At 32.1% G+C, this 21,592-nt stretch overlaps 1 protein-coding gene across 3 annotated transcripts in view; it reads right to left on the reverse strand.

Annotated features, from left to right (window-relative positions):
• LOC135842329 (probable peptidoglycan muropeptide transporter SLC46) overlaps nucleotides 1-15,972 on the reverse strand; it is a 41,828-nt gene extending 25,856 nt beyond the window's left edge. The window contains exon 1 of one of the 3 annotated variants that reach the window (XM_065359732.1): nucleotides 15,325-15,972. The gene's annotated coding sequence lies outside the window, so the exon portion shown is untranslated. Of the gene's footprint in view, nucleotides 1-2,405; nucleotides 2,519-9,254; nucleotides 9,466-15,324 lie in introns of those variants that run through there. The other 2 variants (XM_065359733.1, XM_065359734.1) reach the window with 2 other exon arrangements.
• Between the last annotated feature and the right edge of the window lie 5,620 nt (nucleotides 15,973-21,592).

Below are 21,592 nucleotides of genomic sequence, written 5' to 3' on the forward strand. Positions count from 1 at the left end.
TACTTCGAAAAGTACCCCCAAACAGAAGAAAAATATACTTGAAAACAACCTTAGGATTTATGATTTTCTATCTAGCTAAAGTGCCATTTTTTGTGAATCCATGAAAAATTTAATTTTAAAAAGAAGAAACAGACTTACACCTTAAGATAAAAGAAAACCCACCTACTATCCCTGACGAACCCTCTGAAATACAAAAATTCATCTCCCTAATAAAAAACACCAACCTCATAAACCAAATCTACCCCCCCCCTTTACGGCTGTAATAATCTTGTAATTGCAAACACCCCCCCCCCCCCCAAAAAAAAAAAAAACATCTTAGGAGTTTGGCTTCTTTATCAAGTTGGTGTTGTTTTGCAAAAACTATTCCAAACAAAACAGGTTCCTACAGTGTATTTAAAAACAGTGTTGGATTTATAAATCTTCATTTAAGTAGGTATGTAATGTTTTTTTTTGTTTTTTTTTTTCAAAAACTTTTTCCAAATGTCATTAGAATATTTTGAAATTTCAACACTTTCGGTGGGTATAATGATTTTGTTATTTTATTACCTACTTATTAGTTGGGAATTTAAATTAGTTTTCTTTGATTTTTTAATAATAGTTCTCAGACCAACACTTCAAAAAATGTTCATAATTATTTTCTTTTCTTCATTTTTTTTTTTTTTTTTTTTTTTTTTGGTATTTCCGTCAAACTTGAGTTAGTTAGTTAGTTTATTAGATACTTTATCTATTTAGTACATATTTTAAAGAAAAAAAAATACTTTTTTTGAAATAAATTTTCAACGTTTTTTGTTTGCTACAATTAAAAATTTTATACAATCACCAGCATTTTAATCGTAACACGTTTTCTTTGCTCCATTTTTGATTCAAAGATTAACGTGGGCAGATAGCTAAATATTTGTACCTCTGCTGGTAACTCTATCCACCAAAAGTACACTCTTTATAAATGTTGATAATTTGTGATGAAAATTCAATTTACGATCCTCCTACACTTTTTCAACATTAATGAAAAAATTTCTAATTTTCGTATGCACTCTGCTTAAATTTATAACATTAGATACACGGTACGGTACCTACACCAATCGTGATAATATTCGTACACAGAAAAATTTTTTTCTTCCCTCCGGTTCTCCTTTTTTTCTTTTTCAAGGATAAAGAACTTACGAGTGCAACTCGTGAGTAAGTTATTCGTTGTTTTTAACGCTGAGTAATTTCGTCTAAATGAATTCGTACACATTAGACAACTTCCTTGCTGTCTTCAAGGAAAAAAGTGCATAATGAGCATCGTTATTCATTCTTTAGATACCTACATTGATAATTTGAAACAAAAATAAAAAAAAAAGTACCGTAATAATTTATTTTTTAATTCTCTGTTCACTCCTAGTTTTATCTTTTATCATTCAGACATCATTACAATACAAATGAATTGGAAATTAAACATCACGATAAATTTACTCATTTTTTTTTCTTTTTCGGTACCATAGGTAATTAATTACATTTTCTTTTTTTTTGGGGTGCATCCATTCGATACTTGAATTGAACCGGTTCTAAAAAAATTATCTAATGAGTTGAGTTGTACCGATCTGAAAAAATAGCACCTTGAATATTCTATTATTTATTTTAAATTGAGCATTTTGAAATCAGTTTTTTAATTAGTTTTTCTTCAAATCGATTTTAGAATTAAAAAAAAAAAAATATCTACAGTCGAGAAGTTTGTTTGAAAAAAAAAAGTAAAATATATTAATGAAAATGAATCGCTTCTAAACATTTTTTAATACGTACTGCCTGGAGAAAGTTTGTGCTTAAAAAGTGAAAAAAAAAATAAATAAATAAAAATTAATAATTGATGTGTCTTATTTGTGTGATCATTTTGACAAATGATTAAAACTTCTACATTTTCTGTTGGTAGTAAGTATTTTAAAATCAAAGTCAAATAAATTACATATTCAAAGAATGTTTTTTTTTTTTCGTTCATCTTGAAAGTAAATTTTATACGAAGGGGAGGAGGATCAGGATAAATTTGAATTATTTTCCGATTAGAAAATATATTATTAGCTAACATTTTACCAGAAATTTTTTCACCATACATTTTCTCAAATACCTTACTTAATTTAGTTCTTTTAATTTTTTTTAAAAATTTGATTCTAAATTTAAGAAAATATTTACGTAATGCCCAGAAAAAATTCATAAATAAATACCACAGCTTTGCTACATTGATCATAGATATAATTTCGGTTAGTTAACCACACGAAAATATTGCATAATCGAGCTACAAAATTGAAAAATATCTTTCATTCGGAATATACTATCACAAATAATCCATCACTCGATGAAAAAAAAAAATTGAAAAAATCTCAATAATCGATTTCAATTTAGAGAAAAAAAGCAACAAAAAAGAGAGAACAAACCTCTATAGAAATTTCGCAGTCGAGTAAAAAACCGCACATAACCACACGCCGTTCGAGCTGGCCGATGAACCTGCACAATCGCGTTTGAACTCGCGACTACGCGTATTAAGAAGTACATACATACAAATCGCTGGTAAACCATGTGCATGAGCACGCGAAGAGTGTGTGAGAGAGAGAGAAAGAGAGATACTGGGAAACTAAAGTTATAAGACAACTATGCAGTAAAACTGCGAGAAAGAAAAAATACATCTCTGCGATATGCGTACAATATACTCGTACACTATATAAAGACTGTGCGATGTCACTTGTTGATTAATTATTTTCTCAGCCTGAGCTGAATCATACCTTCGAAGCGAATTTTTACCAATGATTTTCATAGAAGAAAATAGAAGAAGAAAAGAAAACAGAAGAATAGGTGGACAAAAATACATAGGACCAAAACTTGATAAAATTTTCAATTTCAATACATCAACGTGAAAGTGAACAGGAACACGCAGTCTTGTACTATATTTCAATGAGTACCTAATAAAAATGCCAAACTTGACTATACGAAAGACGAAAACGATCGCGGCTTTTTTCAACTCCTAAGGAAGCGTCTACCTTGCCAAGATTAATGATGCTTTCCTTTTCCTCACTCGAGCCGCAAAAAAAACCTCGTGGACAAAAGCAGGCGGACGGCTACTCGCCAGACAATGAGCATTTTTTTCTACCCTAAATACAAAAGCGCCAATCTAGCGGAAATTTTTAACCATATTGTTTCGTGCGGGAAATACGAGTACTCCAGGCGACTCGAGCCTCTCTCTTTCATCTTTACTTATGTTGCTAACAAGTGCATCAGCATTTACTGTATCATGTCGTCATCTTATTAGGTTATAAATGGCGAATTGATTGTGTAGAGTTTATTACCACGACATTTTTGCTGTGCCTTGTGTACCTTGTCTAGGCGACGGTCCATTTGTCTGAACTATTGATGTCGGTGCGTGTGTGAGATGGTTTCGAATGCTTTTAAATATTTACATTCAAAGGTCAGTCTTTTTTTTTAAACGTATTTATTTATTTTAGAAGTTATTCGCGAGCACGTGTAAAGATTCCATTTAGAGTATGAGTAGGAGGATATGAGAAGAAATTCTAAGAATAAGTTTATCTTATGAGAATGTTTAAATTCTGAATGAATTTGTATTGAAATATATACACGTGTACAATAAGGTGTCCCATCAAAATGTTTGTCGTGTTTTTAATTCAACTGCGTATTTACCTATAGAAACACGTCAACTAATAGTAAATAAATTTTATAGAAATACTTCATCGACAGGATTTTAACGTAGGTAACTACATGATACGTTTTTCTTCGATTTTCAGATTGGTTTGTATGTGGGTAGTTCATTTTTTTTTTTTTTTTTTTTTTTTTTCAATAAATCTCCTCTTTCAACACGATTAATATTTTGATCTCACCTCATACAAAAGCTACAAACGAAAAAGATCAGCTGATTTTAATTCAACCCTTATAACGGAGATCAAATTTTGATTTTGTACTTTGGGGAGGGGCAAAGAGGGGGGGGGGGGTATAGATAAGTAGGTACCTACCTACTGAACTCGAGATATAAAAAGTTTGGAAATAATTTTTTCTTATTCCAATCTAGACCAAAAATTTAAACCTTTTGTTACCATAGAAAAATATATCTACCATGAATACCTATTAAATTTTTAGAATTTTGAAGCCATTTCTCCAAATTTTTGAAATAACTCAGTCAAAATCACAAAATTTTAGTAGTGAGAAGAATCGTCAAAAAATCGATTTAAATCTCGAATTACCAATCGTCAACGTAATTCCAATTTAACGATTCAAATAGGCAGGTAGGTACCTCAAATCATTTTGTCTCCTAAATTTTATAAAAAATGATTCGAATTATGAATCTTGAATAATTTTGAGTATTCGGGATTCGAATCGATATCTAGGAATTACGCATCGCAAAAAATCTGAAATTTTCAAAGATCCATTACCTGTTTGATTGAACTTTTCAAAATGAAAAATTAAACGAATCATCTAAAATAAATATAGACCTACCTAAGGTTAATATTTGTAGTTAATTCATCAAACACCTAATAAAAAAATTGATCTTCTAAGATAGGTACCTATTTAATTTGTTTTCTCAGAATAGCATCTTTATGTCTTTCCTCTAAAACCTCTGTTCAACTGTTGATCAATAAGGTTGTGACAAAATTTATATCAAAAACAAAATTCAAAATTCAAAAAAAATTATTTGAATTGAACTCACAAATCGTTGAAAAAATTAATTCGAATCTTGTTTAAATCAGCGTTGAAAGCTGTTTGAATTTGAATTGGTGGTGATCTTGTTTATTTTCATGACCTTTGAAAGTGGTTTCAAAAGAACGGTTTCAAACAATTCCAATTCCAAAATATGGTAAAAATTGAAAATTAAAAGTTAAAAAAAATTTATTGTTTTCATTCCGTTTGAAAAACTTGAATTCTTATTTCAGTTTTTTAAAAAAAGAGATATTTCAATCGTTTGAGGAACCAAAACGAACCGATTCTTGAAAATGGTTTTGATGATTCTTCCAATTGAAATCTTGTTCAGGTTCTGGTTGTTTTTTCCTCAAAAACTCAATTGATACCAAATACCCTTTAAAAAATCAAAAACTAAGCATCCTAGAAAAAAACTAACGGCATTAAGTCGATTGGAAATTCAATTTTCTACAATTTTCCTCAATATAATTTTTTCGTAGGACGCTTTTTTCGTCTCCAGATCAATTTTTATAAAGCTCAGTTGGCAAATTTTTCAAAAAATTTTAGTTTTTTGTAAAAAAAATCAAAATTAAGCATCCAAGAAACGTCTTACAAAAAAATTACATCGAGGAAATTGTAGAGAATTAAATTTCCAGTCGACATAATGAGCCATTCAAATCGCCCTCACAAGTACAAAATTTTCACCACAAGGTATCCTCACTACCCAGCTAAAATTTGGACTATTTTACCTACAGAGGTGGAGGGGTACTGAAGGGAAACATTTTTTTTCTGCCGATTTTTCAAGTTGGAAATTTTTTAAATTTTTTATACATATTTCAAAATCATTTATGCATTCAAATTTTTTCAATTTTTTTGGTTCTCAATCTTCATTTATTTTTGTTTTGAATGATCATTTTTGTACGTTTTTTCCCACTCTCTCCCGAACCTAAGAACATTCCAAGGGGGGGGGGGTATAATTTGATGACTGATCTACTTGCGTTTGAATTTAGATAATATTGACCTTAAATTCACACATGTCCAAATTCTAGAGGAAGGCAGAAGGAGAGGGAAGTATCGTAATGGAAATCGACCGAATGGAAATCAAAAGTAGGTACATAACTCAAAATATCCCAAAATCAGCGCTGTAGACCACTTGAAAGGGGATGGAGGGTGGAGGGAACTAAGAGTTTCATACTTGTTGACCTTGAAAAACTTCATTTTACATAAACTATATGTAGATTTTTGTAGAAACTTTTCAAAATTTTTGCATGATCCTAATATCAATTGTCGAAATTAATCCCTCACCTTCTCAAAAAACGCACTTTTATCAGACTTTGGGCCATTTTTTGGATCTCCCTTCACTCTCCTCTCTTCTAAGTTGCCAAAATTTGAAAATATTTTTCAAAATTTACCCATCCTTCACACTTTTTTTCGTTTTTTGAAGCTTACGCCCACCGAATCGAAATTTTCCTTTTCTTTTTTTAAATATCAGAAGTTTTTTATTACTTGAGTACGTACAAGTACCCATTTCTTATAAGATTTGAAGGACTTAACTCGTGTAGGTAATGAAACATATCGAAAAATCATAAAATTTGATGAAAATTAGGGACAAAATGAGTTTTTAAATATGTTTTCCAAATTATTTTACGAAAAATGTAAAAAAGAAGGTATTTTTTCCAAAAAATGTTGAGAACTTGAGCCAATTAAAAAAGTATTATCTACTTTATATTTAGAAAGGGAGATGAAAATTATAAAAAATGAGTCAACTCAATCAGTGGAAATCTTCATTTCAAAAAAAATCCAACGATGCATTTATCAATTTTTTTTTTTGGAAAATAGGCCAAATTTGAGATAATTAATCTACCTATTAAAAAATTCGTCAAAAAGTCTGGTGTGTAAGTATTTTTAGATGCTCTTTTAGTGCACAAAAGACGAGCTACTTATATCAGAGTCAGAATCTATGTAGAAAAATTTCTACAGAAGTTTAATGAGAGATAGGACACCCTATATATATATATTCGTGAAAGTCAATAAATAAAAAGTAACATCAGATAGGAGATGAAAGGAAACATATTTCGTGCACGAGTATTACCTAAAGATATGTAACAAGTGCGTTGACATTCATTTTCATCTCGTGTAAATGATGGCCATGGTCAATGGTCGCCGCCACAAGAGTACATGTGGATGCTGTACCTATCTATCTATCTCCTTTTTTCTTTATAGGTACGTACAAATAGGTACCTAGGTAATATTTATTCGCGATTATTGCGCACCATCTATATTTTTTTTATGATTATGTGAGCGAGTGTATCGATTGTGTAAGCATTTAAGTCGATCAAGCGTGGCCGAGGAAAGTGATTTCACATGCGCTGGCTCTGCGTATGTGTGATCGAAATACCTCTTCCAAGAATTTCTTAAGAATATCTAAAGCAGAATGAATTGAACTTGAAGAGAAGACTGATGAAATTTTTTTTCTTCGATAAAGTGAATCTCGAGTATCCCTTTTCGACCTCTTTAATCCTCATTTTAGACTATTTATTTGAGAACATTTTGTGATTTTTACCAAGACCGAGATTACATAAATATCTTTAAAAAATTTACATAATATGACCAATGACCATCCTAAAAATTGTTTTGAAATTTTTCAAGAGGGAAGGAAGGTTCGAGATGAAATTTGGGTCTTATCAGTAGAAAAATTGAAAACCCAGGTCAGTGGACTTTTCAAATATTTATTTTCATATTTTTTCTGAGCTCTAATTTCAGTTCTTATTTCGTCAGATTTTACTTCTTCCATCCATCTTTCTATTCAAATGTCTTTTTTCCACCTCGAAATACCACTAGATCCACACCTGTAAATTACTGCGGTAGCTAGCTCTCTTTAGTTTCAGTTTTTCTTGGAAACACGTGTTTTGTTTCGTATTTCAACATCATTTGTAGGGGACTTGAAATTCAATCATTATTTTAGAAGACAGCTGTCAGTATAGAAATTCAACAAAAACACCTCGTTACCTTTTTTCCAGTCAAAAGCAGGTTAGGTGAGTAATGTTTTGCGAACAATAACCTACGATACTGAAATCATCCGGAAACTGATGCATTTTTCGAAGCATTGTTTAAGAAGTTTGGGGTCATTGGAATCATTAAGCCTACAAAATCTCCTAAACTCTACTCACAAGTAGGTACACATCACTGATAATCCTGAAGTGTGTTCTCGAATATCTATCGAGTGGATCTCTTCGATTACCTATACTTGAAAATGTGACTATCATTGGCAAATTTTACCTACCCATCTATATTCTGAAACACTTAAATTAGGTAAATCCAAAGCCCGAAAAATTCACCCTCGAGTCTCATTCAGACATTCTTGCAGTTGCTGGCACCATTGGAATTTTTTAAGAAATATTTCCGAATAAAAAAAAAGGTTTCTTTGAATCTTTAGTCTACATAGGTGCGACGATGTATAGGAGACAAATATTGTATTCGTTGAAATATATATGGTACGTCCAGAATATAATCAACTAACCGCGTTTCTATTTTAGTAAATAAAAAAAATGCACACAATGAAGATTCTCTTTGTACATATGAACATGCTTCCGAGAATTCACTTTCAAATAATTTGTAGGTATCTCTATTGAGATGTCGAACAGTGAAAAAAAATCACCAAAAAAAATGTCTCGAACAAAACAACCCTTAGTTTTTTTTTTTATTTCTGTATCAGTTTGCGGGTTTATTTTTCCTAAAATGACTTTAGTAAATACGAATACAATTATTTTTTCATCTTTGAATGCAACAAAACATTCCACCCGAACAATAAAACAGGATGGCGGCGAGTCATGGCGAGTATATGTATATACTGGGGAAGTGGGGATTGGGGATTGGGTAGTAAATTACTGTACCTACGTTTAGGGTGATTAAAGGTTAGACTAATTTTTAAATTGTTGTAGGCGAAGTCGATTCGAAATGGTATTTGATAAACTGTTTTAGACGAATACGTAATCATGATGCGATTTGATTTGATTTGAGTTATTGATATGCATACCTACTTTACTCAATAGTTTCTAGAATCTGGGATTCAATATAAAGTTAACTCATATTCAGAGCAAAGATAACGAGATTAGTTTCACTTTTTCTTCCTTGTACAAAAATATACCTAACCTCGATTAATCCACCAGTGGTTTAAATTTAATTTTATTTTAGAACATAATTCGAATCTTCGATCTATCTAGACTTATATTAGGTATAAAGCAATTTGAATTTCTACGTCTCTCCTACTTTCCCAGGCTCCAGGTTCAAATAAGATCCAAACAAGGTGTTACCTATACTAAATTTTTCAACGTAAATAAAAATATTTTTTCACTAGGTACATTCATATTAGTTCAATGCCATTGCCACGAGCAAAAAAAATTGTAAGTACGCCAAGTACCGCACATATTTTGATACCAGATTCGATGGCTTCGAGTGAAATGGAAAATTCCCTGGAATTTTAATTTCGAAACTGGTTCAAGGTTTAAATCTGACCTTGAGTGTTTTTCATACGAATATTGAAAAAAAAATTTTAAAAATTCAAGAACAAATCACTCGTGTTTAAATTAAAATAAAATATTCACCTCTTCTAGTCCAAATGATGCCAAATACGAGTACCTCTTCAATATTTCAAAAGATACGATTTTTTCTAAAATTATACTCGAGAAACAGTTTAAATTTTCGCGATTATTTTTCACCTTAGAACACATTACTTTTTCGAGCCTTGTTGAAAAAACGAGAAAAAACACCTGTGCAAGAATAAACTTCATCAAACGATAGTTAGGTACTCCCGAAATTAATCTAATGAAGATTTTTTCTCGCAGTAGAAGGCAGTGTTTCGAGCTCAGTTTTATCTTCGGTCGGTAATCTATTGATTGTAAATTACTTAATTATTCTTTATTGAAATTTTTATTGAGGTTTGGTATCGTGCAGTGATTCTGTAGCATTTTCAAGTACTATAAAATTAAATTGTAGATTAAAGCAGGAAAAGTAACGCGATTGAAACTGTAGGCTATGATGGGAAAGTTTGGTCAATGATGATAAAAAGTTGCGAAGATCGACGAGGAAAATACCTCCGTTTATTGTATAAGCTCGAGGAATTAACAAGGTCAAGCACATAATGTACTTACTTTCCATCTACCTATGCAAAAATTTATTTTTTTATTTTTTACTTTTTTAAGTACCTACCTACATAAAAAAGAAAGTTTAATGGGAAGCTCAGTGGGCACTTAGTATCTTGGGTTTCAAAAATTGAAGGTAGATATAAAGCAGAGTCATTATTTAAATTCATGCTCCCTTCAAAATTGTTTGATTTATTTTTTAGAAAATACCTAGTTACTCGTTATATGGGTTGAAGATTAGTGAAAAACAATGTTAATGTGTCAGTTTATCAATAATTCCAAATGAGGATAATTGGGGCAGGCAGATATATTAAATGAACAGAAAGAATAATGGAATCCAACAAAACAGAATTCCCTCCTCAATCTGATCAAAACGTTGATCGGATTAGATCTGGTCTGATTAAATTTGATTCAGAGAGTATCCAAATCTAATCAGATCCCATCGAATCTTATCAAACAGTTCTGATAAGGTCTCTTCAGACCTGATCAAATTCAATCAGGTTAGGAATCAAAATTCTGATCTGATTGGATCTGATCAAATAGAATCGGGTATGATCAGATCAGATCCAATCAGGTCTCTTTAACTGTATCTGATCAGATCTATGAACAGATTTAATCCTATCAAAACTCTGATATAGATTTGATTAAACCGGTCTGATGAGGTCTGATAAAACAAATCAGATGAAATCAGATCTAGCCGGTCTGATTAAATCTCTTCAGATATGATCACATCGAATAAGGCCTCCCCTATTCTACATAAATGTGATACCTATATGGTTGGATCTGTTCAGATCAAATTACATTGGCTGAGTATCCGCGGATCTGATCAAAATGGGTGATAAAGATTCTTCAGAAATATCCCAGATCTAGTCGTTTTCCATTAGACTACATTACGATATGGTTCAAATATCCAAAACTTTTCAGTTTCTTGTAATTTTCTTTCCCCCTTTACCCTTTTTAAATATTGGCAATGTCAATTAACACTGAAAGTGATCGTCTATACTTAAAACTTGTTCTCTTTAAGAAGCCAAAAATATCAATTTCCCTGTTTCGAGTCCTTCTTAAGTTCTGGTCCTCTGTTAGCTGTGAAATGATTAATTTGCTAGATTTTTCAATGTCACCAAAAATTCCAAAAAGTTACGAAATTATTAAATATTCAACATTTTTTGTTAGCTGTTAATTTTTTTTAATAGGTGCAAATGGAGGTGTGGATTGAGAGCAATTACTCTTCTGATGACAATAATCATTTTCAAGTTGGGGGGGGGGGGGGTTAATAGACATTTATTTATGTGTAGGGCAAACCCTTCCAAATAGGAATTGAGGGAGGGTTTCCAATTGACTAAAATCCTCCAAAAAATATTTCACGTAAAATTCTCCTTTTTATGATTTTTATACAATGAAGCTCGTAAAACAGAATTGAATCAAGTGAGAGCCTATAAAAGACCACGAAGGTACTCGTAGCTTCTCCTTCTTTCGATGCCAATCAAATTGATCTCAAAGGCAAATAACTTTCAAAATTAAATTGAAAAATCATTTTTAAAAATAGGTAGCCCTACCTACATTTAAAAAAATCAAAAAATGGAAAAAATTGTCTTTAGGGTTTTTTTTTTTGAAATTCGATCAGATCGAAAAAATCAAAGCTCAGTCAGAAAAGAGGGATGAGAGGGACAATTTTCTCTAGGTCTCGAGTTTTGGAAAACTCGAAAAATGAAGGAGCTTGAAAAAAAAATTAATTTTCAATCGAAGAGGTTCAAAGATCATACACTTGGAAAACTCACTAAAGAACTCAAAATGTAATTTCTTTATACTTATGATCAAAGATTGCGTATTTTGAGCTAAATGAGTCATCTTTTTACATGACGATCAAACTGGTTTTCAAAGAGAAAAATTTGAATTTTTGTTGACTTTTCAAAAAATAATAATATCATGATTCATTTTTTTTAATGTTGAAAAAGTTCATGTTTATGGTGAATATTTTCCAAGTTTCTTTTCCTCAATTCCTCAATTTTTTTTGAGCTTTGTTTATTCAAATTATTTTAATTTTTCAACAAATAGGTAATTATTACTTTCTTGAAACCTCATTCTCTGTTCAGAGAAGTTGCCATGTTGATGATTTTTTTTTGCTTTTTTGAACAATTTTTATTTTTTAGATTTTTGATGATAGAAAAAAACTATTTCAAAAGCAGGTCACCTGCCATATTTTTTGCAAATTTATCGTGTTCAAATATAATTAGCTATACAGAAACCGACAGAAATTTTTCAAAAAACATATTGTACATGATAAGTATGTGGGATTATTATTCGTATATGTTTACTCAGAGTCAGTCATAAAACATGTTGGAGTAAAAAAATGACTTTGCTTTACAGATACGTGCTTCTGTAAGTATAATTATCGCGACGATGATAAAAAACATTGGTACAAAATTTTCACTTAACTATAACTGATCCAGGAAAAAGCAATAGTACGTGATAAATTTTTCAATTACTCGTACGATCTAGGTTCGAAGAATTAAACACTTCAATTCAAAGTTTCGTAAAAAAAAAAAGAATGATGTGTAGGACTGTAGGTCTAGGTAAAGTACATATGTATGAAGCATTTGAAGATGTAAAACGAATAATTATTTGTTTTTTCGTAGTATCAAAGTAGGTCAATTTGGAAAAAATTGTAGCTCTGAAAATTTAAAATTTGAAAATTTCGTTCAATGAAACGAACCGATGATATTAAAAACAGAAAACAATACACTTTTATGAATTAGACAACATCAACAATTCTAGGTATAATCCATAAGAATCGTTATAATTTTCTAACCTGTAAAAAAATTAATTACTCGTTAATCATAATAACAAATCGTTTCCGATCTCGATGAAAATTTTTTATTTATCCCATTAGGTAATTAATTAATCGAGTTAGTAAATAGACCGAGTTGTGATCTATATTTCTAATTTCAACCCATATATCTACGTGACACAGAAAAATAATGCAAGATTATACCCTTTACACCCTACCAGGCTACCAAATGCCAACCATCATAAATATCTATTTATCTATTTTCAACTTCCGGACACTTTTGTCCAAAAAAAAAACATTAAAAAAACACGAAAGGGTTTGTTTTTCCCTCAAGAGTTGTAAATTTAAGACACGTTAAAACGATCGTAAACATGTCAATATTTTTTTCCTCCTTACTCGATTGTTTGAAAATAAAAAAATACCCTATTATGCGGACATGGTCGTCAAAGCTTTCCGACTTATTATGTTACCTAAATGTTGAAGATTTATTGGTGGTGGAAAATTTCTGTTTGGATATTTATTTTTTATTATAGACTCTAAGCATTCGCTTTTTTCACAAAGATGTAGGGAGCTCCTTATTTTAGAAAAGAATGGAACAAAACGAATAAATGGAATGAAAGATTGGTTCCTATTAACACCCATTTTGAAATAGTATTTGTCGGTCTATGAGTAACTTATGTGTATAGTTTCCTTTATAAAATACTGCGTCAAAATTTGAAGAAAAAACTGATGTTTCAGTCTTTGTTTTTTATTCATTTCACAGATCTACCCATCAATCTAACCAGGATATACTATGAGAAGTCATTTTACGATTTTTACGTAGGTATAGAAACATTTCAACTGGATAGGTGGAAAAAAATTCGTAACAATGAAATAATTTCAAACGATTAGATAAATAATCAGTTCAAATAAACTAATGATCGAACAAGTAAATTCAACGAAATTTCCCTCAACACGAGAATTTATTATCTTACAAGAAATAGGCATCATACATACAAAAAGACATTGAACTCATTCTCAATTTCTCATAATATTTACTCATGTCTGTGACGTTATCAATTTGAAAGAATTCCTCTTAGAATAAGTTGATGATCATGAATAAATATTGCGAGCTAAATTGGAAAATAAATTACCTATTCAATTTTTTTTTCAAATCAGTTATACATTGGTTCAGTAGGTACCTGCCTACTGTTGAAAAAAGTAGGTAAGTAATTGAAGCTATAAAATCATTTCCCAGCAGAAAATTGGCAAGTCCCTTCCTCTTAGGGTGTCCATAGTTTTCCAGAGAAAATTATTTTCCTCGACTTTTTTTCATTTATTTCAAACCATTTTTTTTTCAATTTTACAAATTGTAATTCAAAATGAGACAGGAGAGGGGAGGGTGAGAGTGAATGTTCTGAAAATTTTGATGATAAGTATTTCAGCCATTTTTTGGACATTTTGGCATCAGAATTGACTTCTTATTTGGGTTATCAGGATTTTGAGAGCAATTGAAGAAGGGGGAGAGGGTAAATGCTATGATAATCTTGAGAATATTATTTCAGTAATTTTTGGACATTTTGGCATCGCACCGACTCCTTTGATCCGAGGACCAAAAAATACATAAAACCTGAACCTTAGAGAATAATTTCTATATTATTTTACAAGACCCATTCAAGGGGATTCATGCGCACCAAAAATTTTTAAAAATTCAAAGATTTTTTCGACCAAATAATCTCCCTTGCTCCCCCATAGATACACAAATTTTCAAGTTTTCTGTTGAAAAACATCGAAAATCGTAATTTCGTTATTTTATGGAATAAAATCAATAAAAAATCACATCTAATCCAAACTGCTGACAACGAATTGAAAACGTAATGAGCAACAAGTATAAGTAGGTACAATGAAAAATTTGAAATTTTTTTCGTCCTGTCATCGACAGAAAGTCGTAAAACTCTGAATATTTTCTTATTTCTTCGATAGGCACGAGTTCAAAAAATTTTATTTGGATTTCGTGACTTTTTGTCAACAAGCCATTTCCGAGATAGCTCATTCTCAGAAGAAAAATCACAACACGCGACTGCGACATCGACACCTTAAATTAAAAAATAAATAAAAATTTAAAAAAATGAAGTAATTATTAAAATTGAATGAATTGCCGGGCAATCCATGAAATTGAATAGACCTCTGAACTAATTAGGTATATTTTTACACACTTTAACAAAAAATCAACCATTTTTGTTTATTTATTTCGATTTTTTCTTGAATCGACTTTTTACTAGTAAAAAAAAGTTTTAATTCAGAGAAAATACTCTCATCTTCTCGTTATCACTTAAATTGAAAGGCCTTCGAAATGGAAATTTTCAAACATGAGATTCTCAAGGAACATTATGAGAAGGTGAGTTGAAAGCCGAAGAAAGAGATCAGAAAACTTTCGTTTAAATTACAAGTTTGAAAACAAAATCCAAATTATTTACATCAATAAAATTGAAAATTCCAGGAAAACACATCAACATTTTTTTACTTTTTTTCTTCATTTTTTCTTCATTTAAAATATTCTAATAATTTAGAATCAAGTTCTACATTGATTTTTTTAGGCAATCTTTCGAAAAAATTAATATTTTTCACATTTTTTTTGCACTTATTAAAAAATTAAATTTTCATCAGAGAAAAATCTCACCATCAATCGACAATTTTAAACCGTTAACAGAATCATTTACTTAGCTTACATTTAAATAAAGTATGATAAAAAGTGAATCACCTTACCTTCTACTTTTCATAAATCAAAATCGAACGATGTTCCTGTCTAAAGATATCTCAACTTTAAAAAATATTTATATGTATTACTCATAAATAAATCAGTCAATCACCACGACGACGGAGGAAAAATTATACAAAAATATCAACAAAACGTTATCGTCGAAAATTATTCAATAAATGATAAAAACACACACACGCACAAATTTTAAAAATATCCGATCACTGAATCATACAATAAATTAGGTGATGTTAAGTACTATAGGTATAAATTGTCAACAGTCAAGTCGCAACAATCGGTGTATAAAATTGATTGGAAATTGATCGAAAAAGTTCACTATGTTGGCAGCAATAATAAATTCTCGAGCTTTCACGATTCGACGAATTAAACGAAAAATAAACACGAAACGACTGATTAAAATTAACTCGTACAAATGCGAGGATATTGATCTCAGACTCGTTGAAATTGATCGAAAATTGACCCGAACTGACTAATTTACGATAAAAAAATCCAACGATCGAGAGAGAACGATTAGACGAGGATCCGAGCGTTTGACGAAGAGAATCGCGAAATGACTGTGATACACGTCGAGCTACGAGTGTGTTACGACGACGCGACGACGACGGGTTCAGCTCGTGTACAAATTAAAGTACTCGTACTACTCGTACCTCTCGTTGACTCGTTGTATCGAGTTTAGAATAAATGTCCTTCCGGTTGCATACGCGGAAAACGCATTCTGATGCCGTGTTTTCCTCGCTATTTTTCAATTTGATCAACATTCAGCGTCAGTTTCAAATTTCAATGTACCAGTAATCAGCATAGAAGCCCGAGAAGGAGAACCATGATCCTCGTCAAAAATCAGCGTATACGTAATATTATTATTTGCCTCCCTTCTCACCCCTCTAATCTTATTTTTCATCAACAATGATAGGGGAAGAATCTGAAGGGAGAGAAGTTCACTAAAAGAATTCTGACTGCTCAGACTGCTTCATTGTAAATTTCTACACCGAATAACCGAAATTAAATTTTTCCAACAATTTTACACTGAAATCAAAACTGCACCCTTCGAGGAGAAAGGTTGGACCGGTTGGAACTTAAAAATTTGAAAAACGTAATACTGGATGTCAAAATTTCGCCTTTCGGAGGAGCCTAGTTTTGATTTTGAGCTCGACTAGTTTTCAGAACGATAATTTGGCCTTTTCGAATACCTGAAATTTAATACTACATTTTGTTAAAAGCTCCTTGAACCCTACAATATGAGCCATCAAAATGTTTAAAATAACGATGACTCAAAGTAACGTATGGTTATGATTTCGAATTCCAACTTTATATTTCAATACGTTACGAGCCTCTCCTTTCAAACTCCTTAAGTTAATAACTTAACTCCCAATTTTCAAAATAAAAAAATAAAATAAAAAAAATAAGATTTGTGCGTTAAGATGTTTATTTAAATGAAGTTTTTTTATTTTGAATTTCAATTTACTTAGGTACCAATCAACTTTTCTGATTTGAGCCTTCCTTAAAACTCTTCAATTAGCGTTGTATTAAAAAAAAAAATTTAAAATATAGAAAATTGAGTTAGGGTACACGTGAAAGTGTTACCATACTAAAATTTTTTGCTCGCCAAAAAAATCATCCGGCAAAATGTAGAAGGGACCCCCGAAAACCCGAAACGCATGATTTCAATATTTCAAACTTGCACAATAGGGGGCTGGAGCCTTAAAGGGGTGTATTTCTGAACGTGGCCGGCACAAAAAAAAATGAAACGTGGTCAAGTAGGGTACTACCACCCGATACCAAATTTATGTCTTCTTTTCTGTTGGGCCTTAGCACAAACAGATTTTATTGCACTTTGAATGCAGTTTTTATGCATTTTTGACGGTTGAATTGTTCTGTAGTCGTAAGTATGAGCGGCAACCGAAAGATTTCTGTAAAATTAGTTCGACAAGATTATTTCCAACCGTACTGAAAAAAAAGGCTGAAAAATACCTGCACAATGACGAATTATGAGGCCGTGAAGTCGTTTAGAGTTACCCCCACTCCAAAATTTACATTGACATTTTTTCTCTCCAAGTACCCGTGCGACCTATCAAAATGTATTAAAATTTCACGTAGAATCCGAATATACCATTAATTTTGAATTCCAACCCTTCTGTGCCCCTCCCCTCCGCCCTAAAGTGTAGTTCGACAACTATGTTCATGAATATTGTCGTGTGACCAATCAAAATACATTAAAATTTTGCGTAGAGACCCAATATCTCACTAATTTTAAATTTCGACCCTTCTGTGCCCCCTCCCCCACCCTAAAGTGTAATTCAACAAGTGTTTTATAAAAATATTCCGGTGTGACCTATCAAAATGCAATAAAATTTTACGTGAAATCCAAGTACATCGTCAGTTTTGAATTCCAACCCTTCTATGTCCCTTCCCCGCGCCCCTAAAGTGTAGTTCGATAACTTGCTTATGAATATTCCCATGCGACCAATCAAAATGCATTAAAATTTTGCGTAGAATCCCAATATCATAATTATTAATTTTGAATTTCAATCCTGCTGTACCCCTCTCCACACCCAATGATGATTAAAAGGTAATAAATAAAATTTCAAAAGAAATTTCACAGCAAATTTTCACTAATTTCGTCCGCAAAAGATTTCCAGAAAATAGGCAATGTAGTTTCTTGTAAAAACAATGTACTTATACTCATCTGGTGGTTTGGAAATTTTGAAGTCCAAAAACACGTCTATTAAATTTTTTTGAAGATAGTTCGACCAAATACTTAATCTTTATACATAAACTCTCAATTTGATTTTTCACTCGTTTTCATGCAATGGATACACCAATATTGATGCAAAGAGCACTATTTAGCGTAATTGATTAGGTAATACGAGTAATTGAAAAAACCTTAATAATGTTTGTTCCAATAATTGATAACTCAGCAAACCATGGGAAGGGTGAGAGTAAAAAAATATTGAGCTCATTGGTTTTTTGACCCCCCCCCCCCCTCCATCCCCAACCCTTTTGAAGAAAAAAACCAACATGAAAAGCAAACTTCTGGAAGGGTAGTTTGATCTTATCTTATGAAGCTCTTTTGAAAGGAATGATGCGAGAGTGCTTTTCAATTGAAAAAATTACAAACTCGTCTATGTATGTATGTACCTAATTCGAGTATTTCTCCGACCAAAACATTGAAATGAATAATCATGGATACAGTTGAAACCTAAACCAATGAGTTGAAGATCGAGTGGGAAAATGTGAGGTTGAAATGCCTTTAAAATTTTTAAAGATCCAGTTGAATAATCTAAATAATTTTTTACCTGCGTTTCCTCATCTACAATGTTGAAAAAAAATACAGTTTTCGCATTTTGTCTCTTTTTTCGTGATTTTGTTGTAGGAAGGGACTTGAAAAAAATTATCTGGACTATGAAAAGAATCGAAGACTGTGTCCTGTCCTGATTCGTTGACACATTAAGATGAGATATCTCGTCGACTCGGAACTATGTGTATTTCAATTGATGAATGATGATACTCGCAAATTTGTGCCATCATCATTTGTGATGAAATTAGCCCGGGTTTGCCATATTGAACATGAGCAATTGCTAAAATCCTTGACAGATTTAATATCCTACGAGCTTATATAATTTATGATTATCGACCCTACTAGAGAGAGGCTGCGGATAAATTCAAATTGCATAGAAGATCTGAGGTACCTATACCATAGGCTGCTGCTAACATCCATACGACCGACTATTTCACACGTTGATTTTAAAACTACCAATTTTTTTTTCATTTTAGTCGGTTAGTCGTAGATTCAAAATTACAACGATAAGTTATCTATTTCTATTCAAATTATCGCTCGCACGATTATTTTTTCAACACCGTGACGGTGCTGGTGCTGATGCTGATACCAGTGCACACATTCGAATAGAAAATGTGTCAAATTTACAAAGACGACGATAAGACTATAAAGAAAAAAAATTCAACCGAGAGAGTAGGTATAATAGTCGGATTACTCGTATAAATTCGTTGTTTTACTTTTTTATAGGGCGTGAAACGCCTACATTTTTGCGTAATTATTCGAAAAAGAAAAAAAAAGCAACAACGTAGTTGTATGTACTTGTAGTCGACTCGAAACAATGCTATAATTCTAGACTAATTGTAAAATTGCAGCTGAGAATTTCGTGCGAAATTTTCCTCAGAGTGTAATTACTCGATGCACGTATCGCCTCCGTACTTTTATACAAAAAGAAAAAAAATTATTACACGATTCGAAGGACGAATTTTCTAATCCACGCGTAAGTAAATCGAGTTGTACGAGTATTTTTAGAAAATAAGTGGCAAAATTTTTGCCATTGTAAATGTGTAGGTTGGTATGGTACTCGACTTAAATCTGTTGAGTAAGAAAGCCAAAGATATGTGAGGGATGGGGACAGGTAGGTAAAGGTTAAAGGATGACTTTGGAAGCAATTGAAATATTAACGTGGATCCTTAGGTAGGTACCTAAGTGAATAAATTGATATCTACGCGTATGATTTTTAAATGACCTCCAAGAGTATCCTTAGATTTGAAAATGTAATGAAAAAAATTACATCAAGTGCACTTAAAATATATTAGGTCAATGTTACACGAATGTTTCTTTATCCTTAATTCCATTAACGTATCGCGGAAGAGCTATATAAGTTGTCGTGAGTATTACTACAATAATATCTCTAAAAAGTGCCGAATACACCGTACAATTATCAACGGGTACAAATTTCTTCCTTCTGGGGCTTGAAAGTATACGAAGCAGGAACTTGTATAATTATTTCGAAAAGTTTATTGCCATTTGTGTAGGTATAATAGGTACCTACATTATAAGCAGGGGGATTTTACCGCAGGCGCTTCTGGTTGATAATTTTCAATTTTTCTTGATCTGCGTAGGTTCATATGTTGGTCCCCTTGAATAGGGTCCCCCTTTTTTTTTCAAAGAGAATGGAAGGGAAGGAAAGGAAAGAGAATGGAGGGAAGGGGAGAAGAGAAGAAAGATGCAACGTTTTGTGCTTGACTGCTTAGGTTAAAAATCCAAGATTATTTTTTAAAATAAAATTCAAAAACTTTGGAAGAGGTTGGAAGGGGGGGGTGTGATGTTGGGAGTGCAAAAAACAAATACTTGAAAATAAAACCACCTTAGACCACCTAGAATCTTCGATCCTCTACTAAAGCAATTCTACATAATATAATAATACGAATTTTCATAGGTATTGATAATTTGGGAGGATTATACTACCTTCTTCTCTCCTGGAGGTCCCTAAAAATTCAATGCAATAACGAAATGTCAAATGTGCAAAGGGCATTCAACCTATTTCCTTGGCCTGTTGAAAAACTCGCTCCGATAAAAACAATTTGAATATTTACTTAAAGGCTAGGTATAGGTGGATAAGTATGGTGAATTTGCCCCCGAGAGCATCCACACCCCTCCAGTGCCTCTGCCCCCAACTCAATTTACACTATATTGAAAGTTCAGATATTTTCATAATGTTGGTGTCGTTTCCATATGAATCGAACACCCCGAAAACGAATATGGAGTCCAATTTTGTGCTACCCTCATCCACATCCCTCCAGGGCCTCTGCCCCCACTTCAATTTTCACTATATTGAAAGTTGAGATATCTTCATAATGTTGGTGTCGTTTCCATATGAATCGAACACCCCAAACACGAATATGACGTCCAATTTTATATTACCCTCATCCATACCCCTACAATGTCTCCTCCCCCACCTGAACGAAGAATGTTTTTACCAACTCCGATGAATCTTCTACCAATAATTACTTGGATTGTTATTACTTTTAAAAGTATGTTTCGCAAAGGTTGAAAACTAAACGACATACATGCAAAAACTGCAAAAAATAAGTAAAAAAATGACTAACGCGAGGTTCAAACACTTTAACATTCAAGCTTCGAGGTTTCTATTCGTGCCAAAATAACACCAACATTATGAAAATAGGTTTACGCATTTTAAATAGTAAAAATGGACGAGCTGACTGTAGCTTGGAAAGAGATGGATGAGAGCAGAGCTAAATTGGACTTCATATTCGTGTTCGGGATGTTCGATTCATATGGAAACGACACCAACATTATGAAAATATCTGAACTTTCAATATAGTGGAAATTGAGTTGGGGGCAGAGGCACTGGAGGGGTGTGGATGCGGGTAGCATAACATTGGACTTCATATTCGTTTTCGGGGTGTTCGATTCATATGAAAATGACACCAACATTATGAAAATAGCTCAACTCTTAA

Source organism: Planococcus citri, chromosome 4 (genome assembly GCF_950023065.1).
Source record: "Planococcus citri chromosome 4, ihPlaCitr1.1, whole genome shotgun sequence".
NCBI lineage: Eukaryota > Metazoa > Arthropoda > Insecta > Hemiptera > Pseudococcidae > Planococcus > Planococcus citri.